This window comes from Petaurus breviceps, unplaced genomic scaffold (genome assembly GCF_028583685.1).
Source record: "Petaurus breviceps papuanus isolate PSGF00001 unplaced genomic scaffold, PetGlider_PUasm1.0 90775, whole genome shotgun sequence".
NCBI classification, from domain to species: Eukaryota; Metazoa; Chordata; class Mammalia; order Diprotodontia; family Petauridae; genus Petaurus; species Petaurus breviceps.
The window spans coordinates 8,922,463-8,934,980 of NW_027187342.1; the positions used below are offsets into that span (position 1 = coordinate 8,922,463).

The 12,518-nt window shown below is 44.6% G+C and overlaps 2 long non-coding RNA genes across 2 annotated transcripts in view; both read left to right on the forward strand.

The window, feature by feature from the left end:
- LOC138146938 (uncharacterized) overlaps nt 1-12,518 on the forward strand; it is a 209,890-nt gene that overhangs the window by 72,632 nt on the left and 124,740 nt on the right. The gene's annotated exons all lie outside the window — the stretch shown is intronic.
- The window catches only part of LOC138146937 (uncharacterized), a 4,950-nt gene continuing 3,484 nt past the window's right edge, over nt 11,053-12,518 (forward strand). The window contains exon 1 of the long non-coding RNA XR_011164654.1: nt 11,053-12,053. This is a non-coding gene — a long non-coding RNA (uncharacterized lncRNA). The remainder of the gene's footprint in view (nt 12,054-12,518) is intronic.

The window sequence follows — 12,518 nt, forward strand, 5'->3', positions numbered from 1 at the left end:
TGTGTGTGTGTGTGTGTGTGTGTGTGTGTGTGTGTGTGTGTGTGTGTAGAGAGAGAGAGAGAGACAGAGAGAGACAGAAACAGAGAGAGAGATAGAGAGACAGAGAGACAGAGACAGAGGCAGAGACAAAGAGAGAAACAGAGAGACAAAGATAGAGACAGGAAGACAGACCCACAGAAAGACAGATACGACAGAGAGAAGGGGGGAGGGAAAGAGAGAGGGGGGGAGGGAGGGAGAGAGAGAGGGAGGGAGGGAGAGGGAGAGGGAGAGAGGGAGGAGAGAGGGAGGGAAAGAGTGAGAGAGAGAGGGAGAGAGGGAGGAGAGAGGGAGAGAAAGAGTGAGAGAGAGAGGGAGAGGGAGAGGGAGAGAAAGAGAGAGAGAGAGAGAGAGAGAGAGAGAGAGAGAGAGAGAGAGAGGTAGCGCTCTGAGTCACGACTTGCTCTGAGCACAGATGTTCAATCTCACATCTGTTCATTGAGTGGGAGAGGGCGGAGGGCTACGTACTCCAGGCCAGCACCTGTGCAAATGTGAAGCCCATTCAGGGAATTAATGTGAGAAACTGGGTTCCCGCTAATGCTTGAATGGAGAGCGCCCCTTCCTGACCTCGCCATTGACCGATGTCCTTTCCCCACCTCCCCCAACTCTCATGTCAAGGGGATGATTGACATCTCTGTCCCCTGCTCTGTTTGACTAATTGGTTTATAGTTCCCTCCTTCCCTTTTGCGCCCCCTCCCTCCCTAGTTCCGCTGCCTTGAAGATGCCCTAGCATCACTTACTATTTTAAGAACCAAAATTCCCTGTCGGCATGGCAACTTCCGGGGCCGCGCCTTTTCTTGTAGGTTGCTGCTTAGATATATGGAAATGTGCCTTTCACCACGAGCTCCCAGTCATCCTCACTTAGTAAAAATGCAATTTATAAAGGGGACTAGTCATTCTGGGAACTGTGCGCTCACATGGGCCTGGAGTTGGACAATAGGAGGAAAAGATCAGGTGTTCTCAGACCTTTTGTGTTGCCCACAGTGAAGGGATGGGGTGGGAAGCAGAGAACTTATGAATTTACTTTTTTATTAATAGAAAACTGATGAATTTAGAGTTGCTGAGAACATGGATCACGGTGGGGAGGGGGAGGGAGGATCCATCTGTTGAGGACATTCTTCTAGACTTCAGTATCATATGGTCTTTGAAAGTGATCAATGATGGTAGCTGATTTGGGAGGGGGAGGGGAAGGGACATCTGGTTACTATAGAGCCCACCCCTTTCATAGCAGTTCAGGAAAAAGACCCCAGAGATTGACCTCCTAGTTCATTAGAAGAAACAGAGAGAGGATTTTCTGTAGAGGCACCTCCTTCCTTCCTGAGCTTAAAATTCCCTTCTTTCTCTTACTAGTGAGAACCAGCCAGTTCCTGGTCCTATATCTTCAAGATTTGGTGAAAAGAGATCCTTGTTAATGTTCACATTCCCTGTCTGCAGCAGCAAGTGGAGAATTAGGAGCAATGATGGCCTAGGGCCTTGAGCAGTCTCTTTTGCTGGCTGTAGAAACTATGAAGTTTAAGGAACATTTCTGGAAGGATCTGGTATACCCAAGAGGTGAAGCTTAATGCATCTTTTTTTTTTTAATTTAAGCAACATAACATCACTGCAGGGACTGGGAGAGCCCTAGAACAGAGGGCCAGGAAGCATTAGCCAAAGGGATTAGATGTAGTAGAGAGCGCTGGATCTGGATTCAGAGACCCAAGGTTCAAATTTTACCTCTGTTAACTACTACCTTAATTTCTTCATCTGTAAAATGAAGGGGTTAGCAAAAGTCTCCTTTCATTTCTAATTTTATTATCCTAGGAATCTAGAAGATAGTGGTTTTTGGTTTGATATTACATATATTTTTAAAAAAGTAACTCAGATATTAGCAGTATTATTTTATGAATCAGTAACTTTGGCACTTTTTGTGAAAGGCAGGCATCACAGAAAGCCAAGGTATACGGGAATTTGGTTGTTGTTCAGTCTTGTCCAACTCTTCAGTGATCCCACTTTTTAGTTTACTTGGCAAAGATACTGGAGTGGTTTGCCATTCCCTTCTCCAGCTCATTTTACAGATGAAGAAACGGAGGCAAAAAGGGTTAAGTGACTTGCCCAGGATCACGAAGATAGTATCTGAGACAAGATTTGAATTCAGGAAGATAAAATCTTCTTGATTCCAAGCCTAGAGTTCTATCCCCTATACCACCTACCTGCCCTTACTGGTATATACCTCTTTTCAAAGAGGCTGACCTCTTAGAATGTAAACCCCTTGAGGGCAAGGACAGTCTTATTTGATTATATTTGTGTCCCTACAATGCTAGAAACAAAGTAAGGATTAATAAATGCTTTTTTTCTTCATTCATTCACTTACTTCACTCACAGGCAGTGACAGTGCTGTGTTGTGGCGTTGTACCTATGGCAGTGTTCATGGATAGTCATATGTGTGCTCCCTTACTAGTATGTATGATGTGTAAGTTAGTTAGTCAATAAACATTTATTAAGCACCTACCATTGTGCTAAGTAAACACTGGGAATATAAGCAGAAAAAGGAAGTCCTTGCCCTCAAGGAGCTTACAATCCTAATGGGGGAAGATGACACACAAAAGACGGGGCAATGTGAAGAAGGCTGCTGGTGCTGTGACATGATAAAGTAGCTGAGTGGGAAATGAAAAGTCCAAAAGGTAGCTTCCAAAACACAACCATTTTTACAACCAATTGGTTGTGTTGAGTATCCTTCCTCCCCTTCTTCCTTTCCCCTCCCTCCTCCCCACCTCACCACCCTGTGGTACAACAAAAAAGCAGTCTTGGGTAAAGGTATCTTTTCTTAAAGGTAGTAAGTGGAACAATGGAAAGAGCACTGGGCTTGTGGTCATAAGGCTTGTGTTCAAATTCTGCCACTACTACTGGCTACCTATGTGACCTTGGGCAAAGTTCCTCCTTTGGCTGGGCCTCAGTTTCCTCATTTGTAAAATAAGATCTCTAAGGTCCCTTCTAGATCCTATGATACTAGTGACATACTAGAAGATCGGTTTTCTTTTCTGCCTGGGGAACATCTTGCTTTCAATCTTAAGTACTGAACTTTTGGGAGTTTACTTCCATTAAAGTTTATTAAGCCCAAATAATTTATCAAGAAAAAAAAATACAAAGCAAATTGTGCCAGATCTCTGTAGTAGTTGATACACCTGAAGAGGTACATGAGAGATTGGGTATCTGAGCAGAACAGTCAGAGTCTGGTGTTGGAGGTGGGGCAACCCAATGCATCTTGGAAGAATCCTCTCAAATCCTTGTAGAACTTCGAGATAGCATAGAGTCACTGAATCACAGGCCTAGCAGGACTCCATGCTGGTCACCTGCCCATTCCGCCTTTTGTTGTCATTCACACTGTCACAGGAAAGTTGTGTCTATTATTCTTCAATATCTGCAGGGACATATTTATTCTACAATGACTGGGTCCATCAGAATGCCATATGACTCTCATGATCAGGAAGTTCTTTCAGTGTCTAAAACCTCGGAGATAGAGAACAGCTGGATATCTGTTTGTTTATTTGTACAACCCAGTTTGGAGTAGGGAGTTATGGAATCCACCATAAAGCCCCCTTCTGGAGACCAAGGTGGGAATGAAAACATTGTTGAGGGGGAAACTGGATCCCAAATGGATCCAAAGACATCAGCGTATGAGCTTCTGTAATTCTGTGAAATGGTTAGAGTATTGGTTATCATGGTTTTGTCAAAATCTGCAATTCTGCCTTGCAGTCCTTAGTGTAGTGTGATATTGGGGCATCATCTCATGGCCTCATAGATTTAGATCTGGACATTGAATTCAACACCCTGATTTTATAGATAGGGAAATTGAGGCTCAGAGCTTTGAAGTGTACTTGTCCAGGGTCACATATGCAAGCAGTAGCGGAGCCCAAATTAAACCTGTGTCCTCTGGCTCCCAGTCCCAACTTCCATGTTGATTGTGGAGAGCAGGCCCTTGATTACTCTCCATTCCTATTATAAGTGGAAGTTGAATATGAAAAATTGGTTTGGATAATTCTCTTAAACAAAAAAAAAGTAATTTGATTTCTGTTCAAGAAACATCTGTGATATCATGGGAAGAACATTGAATTGACAAAATTTATTGCAGACTCATAGAATATTAGAGCAGAAAAGGACCTTTAATTGGTTGGTTATTGGTTACCCTTAATCTGGTTTAGCCTGTGGTCAAAACGGTTTACTAGGATGTGGCTACTGCACATGCTTCTTAGAGCCGCAGGTAAGAGCTGGGTGGATGGGGTAGATGCCAAAGGTGGAAAGCAGCCCTCACACCAGAGGTACTAGCTCTCCCTGAACACCGCCTACGATCCATGCCTGGGTATAGATCTAGATACAGACATGGATATAGACAGATAATGATAGGGATATGGATATGGATGTAGGTATAGATGTCTAGGCCAACCCCTCATCTTACAGATGAGGAAACTGGGGACTAGAATGGTCAAGTCACCTGTTTGATGTGTCCAGATATAGGAGTTGAATCTGAATCTTCTGATCACTAATTCAGTGACTTTTTCTCAAGCTGCCTCTTTACCTGCTGTCTTAAGAAATGGAGACAAAGACACATACTATGTACAGCATTGTTGTGAAGATCAGTTTAGCTGACTAATGTATGCAAAAAAAAAGTGCTTTGTAAAATCCTAAAGCATTGCTGAAATGTTAGATATTTTTATAGAGTGGAATTTGGTATAAAGAAGGTACTGAGAGAGATGGAGTATAGAAATAAAAGGAAGGGGGAGGGAGAAAAAGAGAGAGAAGGGAAAGAAAAGGCATGATAAAAAAGGACAGAGGCAAATAAATAAAACGGGAAAGATTTTTTTTCTCACCATCTGGACACAACCCCATTCTGGGCTGCACCTGCCCCCCATGGCCCCTGGGGTAATAGAAGCCACTAAATCTTCCTAACTCCACTCTCTACCAGCTGTGCCATTAACTAGCTGTGAAACTTTGGGCAAGTCTTCTGAGGGGTCTGTTTTCTCACCTGTGATATCAAAGAGGCTGAACTAGACAATCGCTAAGAAAGGCTCCTTCTAGCTTTAACATTCTAATTCTATGAGTCTGTGAAATGTCTCTACGTTCCAAGGAGAACACTCTGTAACCAACAACAAGCATCCCTCCTCATTACTCTCTTATGCTCCAAACAATCTGACCCAGGTCCCTCCCAACAGAGTAATTTTAAATCCCAAGGCTCTTAAGCCAAATATTGCAAAGCATACCCTCCTCCTCCATGCACCCTGGAAAGGCACCCCTCTTTCTGGTCATCCCCCCCTCTCTATCACTGTAGATGCCACTTGTGTGGCCTCTAATTTCCTCTCCCCAATGTTCCCTTGACACTCTCTAATGTGAACCTGGTCCACTGAAATTTAATTGAAGCCAGAAGGTCTTTAGCTGAGTGAATTGTGGCAACCTGGCAGTCATAAACTCAGACTTGTAGGCAGTGGGGTTTTGGTACCTGAGAGATGCCTGCCTCTTCCCATACCCCCAGGTCTGTAGGAGAAAACTCCAGGCACCAAGGGGAGGGGTATGTATTTTTTTTTTCAGCCACTGGTTTAAACAGCCACCTGTCTGACCCAGCTCAGTTCATACATTCTTCTAACAGGCCTTCTGGAGGTCTGGTTCCCCAGGGAACAGGGTTGGCCAGCCCCTGGAATCTGCCATACAGCTTGCTGTTGGGAGCAGCTGCGGGCTTTCTCCCAGCTCTCCCCTCTGGTTTTGCATTTTCTTTGCAATGACACACTTGTTAAAAGAATATTAGTTCATTTCTTGGATATCTTAAAACATCAGGTTGTGGAGTTGGGTTTTCCCCCCTTTTAATTGGATGCATATATACAGAAACATACAATCACACACACTGGGTCCTGCTATTCGAGAAGGGAATTGGCATTTGCCGTATTTGCTTGTAATCCCTGCTTAACCTCATTCATTTTCTGCTTGTGGATGGAACTACCTGGGAACCATTCAAAGAATCTGGCCTTTGTGTCTGACAGCATGGTAATGTTCACTGCTGACTAGAAAATGACAAAAAACAGAAAAAGACTCTATGAACCAGGGATGTCTCACGACTCTGGGACACACACTCAGAATCTTGACCATCTCTTGCCTGACTGTCCCTAGAGGGCTTCAGACCAAAGACACTTCTTCTGTTAGAAGCAGGAATTACTATCATAATTAGAGAGGCAAGTGGTATCCTGGAGAAAGTACTAGCCTGGAAATCTGGGGAACAGAGTTCTAGTCTGGTCTCTTCAACCATTTAGCTGGATTCCTGAGCAAGCCATGTAACTAACGCTTCTGGGCTTCAGATGCCTGGTGTGTAAACTGAGGGGGGGGAAGGAGGAAGGATGATTCCAGTTTAGTAATTCCAACTATTGGAGAAACACACGGGATCCATGTTGGAGCAGGATGAACAAACCCCAGCTCAAGTCTGAGTTTAAAACTGTATGGGCAGGACCCCCCCCCCCCCGCCCCGCCCCATTTCCTAGAGGGAAGGAGGAAGGGAACAAACAAACAGATCTCCCACTTTCCCAATATGGGCTCAATGGCCTAATTCAGGTGGAAGTTTCAGTTTACACCCACAGCCTGGTTTTGCCCCATCCAAAGCCAGTTTTGTTCAATAGCTCAGCAACCAGCTTCCAAGAAAAGTTTTACTAGGTCCCTCTTCACTGGGTCGTTTCAATTCATAATGCTCCAGAGGAAGTTGGCTTTGATCTAAGTGATGGGTGGCTATCCCCCACTCTCTCCCTCTTCTCTCGTCTCCCTTTCTCCATCTGCCCTTTCCCTTCCCCCTCCCCCTCTCTCCGCCTCCCTCCCTTCTTGTTACCCTCCCCCCCCCCCCCCCCCCCTTCCCCCCTTTCCCCCTTTCCCCCCCTCTCCCTCCCTCCCCTTCCCCTTTCTTTGGCAGGCTCATCCACACATATGGCTCCTATGTACCTTTATGCCAATGACTCTAGTCTTTGCCTACTCTAATGCATTCTTCCCATGACCAGTAGTACCCCCTCTATCATCCTCCCCACCCACACCCCCAAGCATCCACTGTTTTTCGTTTTGTTTTGTTTTTTGGAGAGGCAGTTGGGGTTAAGTGACTTGCCCAAAGTCACACAGCTAGTTTTTTGTGTTAAGTGTCTGAAGTAGGATTTGAACTCAGGTCCTCCTGACTCCAGGGCCAGTATTCTAGTCACTGCACCACCTAGCGACCCCCCCAAGCATCCATTGTTAAAAAATTTTCAGTGTTTCCTTATGGCACAGAGGTTAAAATACAAACATCAGCCTGGCATTTAAAGCCTTTTACAATCTGGCTCCAAATTACCTTTCTGGTCATAATTTACTAGACTCTCTCTCCTTTTCATAGTTAGGCTAAACTGGGCTGCTAGCTGTTGTTCTCTGATCTTATCTAGACTCTCTGACCTTTACACACTTGCAAAGTTGGGGAACACTCTCCATATCTCAATCTTTTAAAAGTCCTTCCTTTCTGTAAGGACTAGCTGAATGGCTAAGTTGTTCATGAAGCCTTCTTTGATTACCCCAGCTAAAAGTGATCTTGATTGCCTCAAACTTCTTATGGGATTTTGGTAATACCCCTCTGTCTTTATGAAATTCTGCCTTGTGTTAGACTTATTCATAGACATGTTGTATCCTTCCTACTGGATTTTAAAAACCATAAGGGCAGGGATTGCTTGGCTTTTTATCTTTGTATCTCTGCTGCCCATTATGCCTAGTACATTGCTGGCAATTAATAATTGTCTAATCAATCAAATGATTGAAAAAGGAAAAGGAACAGAACTGTAGTAATAATAATAACTCCTAATAATGATAACTAGCATGTTGGTCCAATTACTTTTATTTAACCCTTTGTTTTCAAGAAGTCCTGGGATGGTTGCCCCTACCTATCTTTCTGGTCATAGTTCTGGATAGTGGCCAAGGGAAAAACTTGAAAGTGGAGGAAATCTGTCCCCAGCCTCCTCCTTCTGGGCTCTTAATCCTAGAATCTTCTGACTCTTTTTCCTTCCCACCTCCCCCAAAAACCTGCTCTAAGATCATTCACATTGAACCAACCAATCAACAAGCATTTATTAAATACTTACTGGTGCTAAATGTAGAGATATCAAGTTTAAATGACTGATGATAGTTTAAAACTTTAAACTAACTTGATGCTGATGGTCAATGAGAGTTCTTGGAAGGAAGGAAGGAAGAAAAGGCAAGAAGAGAGGGAGGATGGAAGGGAGGAAGGGGAAGAAGAAAGGAAGGAGTGGAAGGAGAGGAGAAAGAAGAGGAAGAAAGGAAGGGAGAGAGGGAGGAAGGAAAGAGGGGAGGAAAAAGGGAAGGAAAGGAGGGAAGAAGGAAGGGAGGGAGGGAGGAAGAAAGGGAGGAAGGGGAGAGGAGAAAGGAAGGGAGAAAGGAGCAGAGGGAAAGAGGGAGGTAGGAAGGGAAGGAGGGAGGGAGAAAAGGAAGGAAGAAATCGCTATTGTGAATTTTATTAATTCTGTGATTAAAGGTAATGATGGGGTGCTTGGGATCTATGTTTGTAATATTAGTTTCTAACATCAGTTTGTAACATCAGTCTGTAATATCAGTTTGTAACATCAGTTCGTAAAACCAGTCTGTAAAATCACATCTCCCCCCCCCCCCCACTTCCCCCTGATAGCACTCTGCCCAGCAACAACTCATGAATTGTTTATTTCCGCTTGGAAAAATAACAAGCTACACCTTCGAATCCTTCACTAAACCATCTATAAACATTTTAGCTTAGGCAAATGTTATCTCCCCTTAGTAAAGTGGCCCACTGCCCCTATGAATCCTTCAAGGCACTATCTACAGGCTAACTCCTTAGCCAATTATACACATACTGAGTCTCTGTTAGCCTTGGTTCCCAACATCCATCTTGTCAAACATGATGGGTGGCAGATTGGTACTTCTCAGTCAGCCCTTAACTGCTAGCTGACTTAGTGACATATCAGGCCTATAACTACACCTCCAGGTAGCCCCCCTTTGGGCTATTTCCCAGTGAATTATGGTCAATATGCCTTCGAAGTTGACATTAGAAGTGCACGTTCCTTTAAGCACTGACCACTCCTTAACTAATCCCACCCTTACTCACCTAGTTAGCATAATTGAAATCTGATTAATTGCCTCAACTCCTTAAAAACTATGCCTATGTCTTCTCTAAGTTTGCAGATTCTCTAAGAACTCTTGCCCTATGTAAAGTGTAACAATAAACTTTTACAATTCTGACTCCAAGTCTGCTTGGGTCTACTGAATTCTTTCCAGACTGAATCACAGGCATTCTGGTCAGTGATATTGATCAGAGTTCCTGTATAACCTATTGCCACCCCCCATCAGTAATACATTCTTTGAAATACCTAAAGTAATATGAGATTGGATGACACTTTAACTAGAAATAAAGAAAAATGTCTTGGTATTAAAAGTTCTGAAAAACCAAACTATTGAGGCTCATGTTCTCCCTTTCCAGTCTCCTCACATCTTATATACCCCCACATACTCTTTTATCCAGTAACACTGGCCTCCCAGCAGTTCTGCAGATAATACCCTCCATCTCCAGCCTCCAGGCATTGCCCCTGGTTGTCTCCCACTCTTGGAAGGTTCTCCCTCCTCATCTTTGCCTCCTAGCTTCCCTGCTTTCTTTCAAACCCCAACTAAATCCAACTTTATTCAGGAAGCCTTACCAATCCCCCTTAATTCTAGTGCCTTCCCTCTATTGATTATGTCCAACTTATCCTGCACAGAACTTGTTTCCACATAATTGTTTACATGTTGTTTCCCCCTTAAATGGGGAGCTCTTGGAGATCTGGACCTGAGGAAGCACTTTAGTGATCATAGACTGAGGCAAAGGATCACCTAGGGCTAATGATAACAATAGCCTCCATTTACACAGCATTTTCCAGCTACAAAGCATTTTATATGCATTGCCTCATTTCATCTTCCCTGGCAACCCAGTGACATGAGTAACACAAGTATGATTATGCCCATCTTATACAAAAGGAAACCTGTTCAGATAGGATTTAAAAAAAATAATACTAGCTAGAATTTACATAGCACTTTAAGGATTACAAATATTTCATTTTATCTTCACAGAAATCCTAAAGGTAGGTGCTATTATTATCCCCATTTTATAGAAGAGGAAGCTGAGGCAGATAGTGATTAAGTGACTTGGCCAGGATCATACTGCTAGTAAATGACTCACATATCCTGTGAGTGGTGGAGAGGGTTGTTGTTATTGTTCAGACCCCATTTGGAGTTTTCTTGGCAGAGATATTTGGAAAGGTTTGCAATTTCCTTCTCCAGTTCATTTGACAGATGAGGCAAACAGGGTCAAGTGACTTGCCCAGGGTCGCACAGCTAGGATCTGATGCCATATCTTAACTCAGGAAGAGGCATCTTTTTAACTCCAGTCTGGCACTCTACCCAACTGCCAGCTAGAATACTGACTCCAAATATCGCCTATGACTCTAAGTACAATTGCGTTATGTGGGCATGGCTATAAAGAAGAAAGACTTATTTTCTTGGATGGTTTTTCATGTAGGGGAAGAGGCCCCAGTTCTTTTGGACTAGAAGTTAGAGGATGTAGGTTCTAAGTTCTATGCCTCTACCACCTTCCCCAAGTTGTGTTACCTTGGTTGGGCAAGACATTTAAAAGCTCCCTGGGTCTCATTTTCTTCATCTGTGAAGGTAAACGTTCCAAGGAACTTCTGTGGGTCTATAAAACCGGGAGCACACTTTCTCTACAGAGGCAGAGAAGACTGGGACTGGGGGAGTTAAAGGGGAACCTTATTCAACATGGAGGAACTCCCTCCTCTCATGCATTTCCAACTATTATGGTAAGGACTTTGGTCATTTATCCCAACTTCCCTTCTTTTTAAATTTTTGGATATTTTTATGGTTTGAGCTAATTTTCTCTCCCATTCCATTGTTGTTTTTATTTATTTATTTTTAAAATTTAGGTATCTTTTGTTTTTCATCACCTTCATTTCCTTTTACCCTACCCAGAGACACAAGCCCATCTGTAACCAGTTTTTTAAAAAGTAAAAGTGAGGTGGAAAAAGGAAAGCAGGCCGGCAAAATTAACCAAACAGATGCACTATCTGATTGTAAGTAAATAGATGCAAGTTTTCCTCATCTCTGCAAAGGAAGGGGAGTGCGGCATTTTCTCATCTCTGCGTCAGGACCGAGCTTGGTCATTATAATTACACAGAATTCTATTATCTTTGGGTTTTGGTCTTTTGGTTTAGGTTCATTTGTTTTCCGCTTGGCTCTCCTCACCCTTTCCAAATGACTTTTGGGGGGCCCAAGGCAGAGGGGCAGCTGAGTCCAGTAAACTGACTTTGGTTTGCGGGCGGCTCTTTGCGTGCGTATGGTCCGTCCGCAGAGGGCGCTGTTCGGTCACCGAGGGCTGGACTCCGTCCGGAAAAAGCCTGTAAAAGTCATTGCCTGGGTGTGTTTCACTGCGTGGGCATTTTAATGGCATTTAAATGACGGGTGCCGGCTTTTATAGCTCATTTCTTTCCCAAATATGTTTCCAGTTCATCTTGTATCTCCTTTACATGGGGAACCCCTTGTTTCTCTTTTTTTCTTTTGTTTATTAATGTATTTATTAAAAGGAGGGGGGAAGTGGGGCAGGGGGTGAGAAAGGCAGCTAATGCAGTAGGGAGGCAGGGCTCTGGTACCCTAGGGTGGGATGCACTAGGATGCTCGTCCCGCTCTGAGAGTCCTAGGGGAAGGAGAAAGATAACCGTCCTTCCTTCTCCCAGCTCCCGGCTCTCCTTTCCCTGAGCTGGCCCCGAAAGGAGTCCAGGAGAAAAGAGGGGCTTTGGGTTGGTCCTTAAGAGCAGACACAAAACTAAACTTAGCCCGTTAGCGTTTCCTCGCCTCGCCCCCCGGGAGCCCCGAGCGCAGGCAGGCGTGAGCCGCCCCATCCCTCCCGGGCCCGCTGACGGCGAGCTCCTCGCGTTGGCTCCAGCCAAATGCACCGTGTGTTTCCTGCTCGCCAGGTACAGTAGCTAGTCCTGGAGAAGATTAATGGCTGGACAGGATACGAGGCCAGACTGGCCCGACCGGCCAAGAACACAAGAGGCCAAACTGAAGACTCTATTCATGAGAATTTTACTTATCCTGGCAGCCTAGCCTTTTCTTCCTGTCCTGCTCGGCTGCCATGGAGTGCAGACTGCAAGGCAGAAATATGCAGAGGGGGAGGGGAGGTGGGGGAGGGGAGGGGAAGGGAAAAGGGGGGGGAGGGGGGGGGGGCGGGAAGGGGGCCCTCCCAGTGTAGGCAGGAGGAAGCGCAGCCCTTCTCACTAGGGGACTGTGGGCTAAGAGTGTTGAGCAAAGAAAATTTTATACCCCTGGGGATGAGCGAGGTGGGGGTGGAGGAAGGAGTGGGAGGAGGCTAGGGAGAGGAGGAAGAGAAATTGTGTGTGTGTGTGTGTGTGTGTGTGTGTGTGTGTGTGTGTGTGTGT